This window comes from Macrobrachium rosenbergii, chromosome 22 (assembly GCF_040412425.1).
Source record: "Macrobrachium rosenbergii isolate ZJJX-2024 chromosome 22, ASM4041242v1, whole genome shotgun sequence".
Classification (NCBI taxonomy): Eukaryota; Metazoa; Arthropoda; class Malacostraca; order Decapoda; family Palaemonidae; genus Macrobrachium; species Macrobrachium rosenbergii.
Genome location: NC_089762.1, coordinates 21,766,950 through 21,769,646, shown reverse-complemented (window position 1 = coordinate 21,769,646; position 2,697 = coordinate 21,766,950).

The following is a 2,697-nucleotide window of genomic DNA, read 5'->3' as shown; positions in this document are numbered from 1 at the left end:
TAGGCCAAGTGCAGAACAACAACGACTTAACTATCCTAGAATCCATAATTATCAAGAAGACTGTACCGTCATTAAATACTCAATCGTCCTCAGTGAAATTGTTTATATCCTAGTTTGGGCAACTGGTTTTCCTCACTCTGTTTTTACTCATTTATGTTAGTCTTGCTCTTTCTTTCATATAGGTAGGTTGTTTTAAGATTTTAGTGAACTCCTTTTACTTATTATTGACTTGTCTTGGAATGAGGTGTTTTGTTTTAAATATTTGTACTACATAAAGAGCTGTTGCCATTGCATTAATTTGTTATTGATGTTCGCAAATTACATTATATTTTATAGCCTTGAAAATGCGACTTGGAATTCGTCGCGAAACGTCGGCATTGGAAATAAACTGTAGATGATAAGGATGCCTTTCCCTACTGCTTCCTTCGTGATGTATACTTCGAGCCTCAGCTCCGGCCCTTATGTGTGTGTATATATATATATATATATATATATATATATATATATATATATATATATATATATATATATATATATATATATATATATATATATATATATATATATATATATATATATATATATATATATATATATATATATATATATATATATATATATATATATATATATATATATATATATATATATATATATATATATATATATATATATATATATATATATGTGTGTGTGTGTGTATGCATAAATATATAAATATATATATATATATATATATATATATATATATATATATATATATATATATATATATATATATATATCTTCTTCTTCATTTAACTTGCTTTTTTTCCCATTTTTCATATGGGGTAAGCACGATGCCTTCTTTTGAAGGACTTTGATTTGTCGTTGGGGTAGGCCGTAGCCTCGATCGGCTGCATATATATATATATATATATATATATATATATATATATATATATATATATATATATATATATATATATATATATATATACATATACTATATATATATATATATTCTTCTTCTTCTTCTTTTTCTTTTAACGTGCTTTTATTCCCATTTTTATATATACGATATTCTTTGAAGGACTTTTGATTTGGCTTTGGGGTAGACCTGTGGTCTCGATCATGCCCTGCCTGACATCGCTTATATGTTTCATATATCATACCAGACCCAACGCCCTTTCTTCCCAGCAGCGAGAATTATTGCGCGGGTATGGCGAGCGTTCGAGACGTGTGAGATGTTTGTTATGTTTTTAGAAGGTGTTGTAGTGGCTTTGTTTTGTGTGTGTGTATTTAGTCTGAACATCCATTTGCTTTTAAGCAAACCTATCCGTTGATTACATATATAATCCTGGGATGTCTCAATTAGAAAGTGTCTGCCTCTCTGATCAGCCGCAAGATTGAACCAGCATACAGACCTCTACGAAGTCCGAATATATATATATATATATATATATATATATATATATATATATATATATATATATATATATATTATTTCTGACTCACATCAGGATCGCCAGGTCTTTCAATTGAAAAGCAAGGGCGCTCATATAACACAAATCATATAAGTTGGAACCTGAGTGCAACTGCACACAGGGAATTACCTGGGCAAGCTAACTGCTTGCATAGCAGCGTGTTTTCCCCAACTTCCCGACTCAGCAATGACCCAATTGACAGCATGGCATTCGAATTATACCTTCTGAGTGAATATGGTAGAAATATTCAACACACAATCACGTGTGGAACAGAAATAAATTTCTGACTCACATCAGGATCACACCCAAGTCTTTCAATTGAAAGGCAAGGGCGCTCCCCACTAGGCAACACAAGTCATAAAAGAAGTTGGAACCTGAGTGCCACTGCACACAAGGAATTACCTGGACAAGCTAACTGCTTGCATACCAGCGTGTTTTCCCCTGACTCAGCTATGACCCAATTGACAGCATTTCATTCCAACTTCTTTTATGACTTGTGTGGCCTAGTGGGCAGCGCCTTGCCTTTCAATTGAAAGACCTGGGTTCGATCCTGATGGGAGTCACTAGGGTGGGGCGTAGAGATAGCGATCTCATCTTCGCAACACGTGCTGAAAACTGGAAGGGTAATTCAAAAGGGACGACGAGAGTTCACAAGCACAACGAAGTTTGAACGTCATTTGTTCACTTGCCTGTTACAGCCGTTTACCTCAGTCGTGACTGCCTCCAGACACTAAGGTAAGTGGAAAAGTAATTAAGGTTTATAATGAAATGAACCATAAACACTTCCAATGTCCCTATAAGAAATCCCAAGGTATCTTAGACAATGAGCTATTAGAGAAGCGTAAATTTTCTAAGACTTCACAAAATAAAGCAAGTCAATATCACCTTCATGGCGCTAAAACTTAAATTCACGCAACGTGTTATTTAACAAGTTTCCACAAGTCAAATTTCTTATTTGTTGTGTTACATAAGTTACATTCTATTTTAACTAAAAATTTCCTTAGTACTTTACTCACAAATGAGTAAGTTCAAAACATCTGTATTTCCTGAGTATTTGTTTAAACAGTATCTATCTATTAACCTCTAATGCTAACTAAACTGAGGTGCCCATCTGGTTTTCCCATCGGAGTTATTTTCTTATTTGGATTTTGGTGGTGGTTGTTGTTTGGGGGCGGGGGTGTTCGGCTTGGCTTAGCGGAATTGATCTTTTCCGTGTCGGGAGGACACTTAT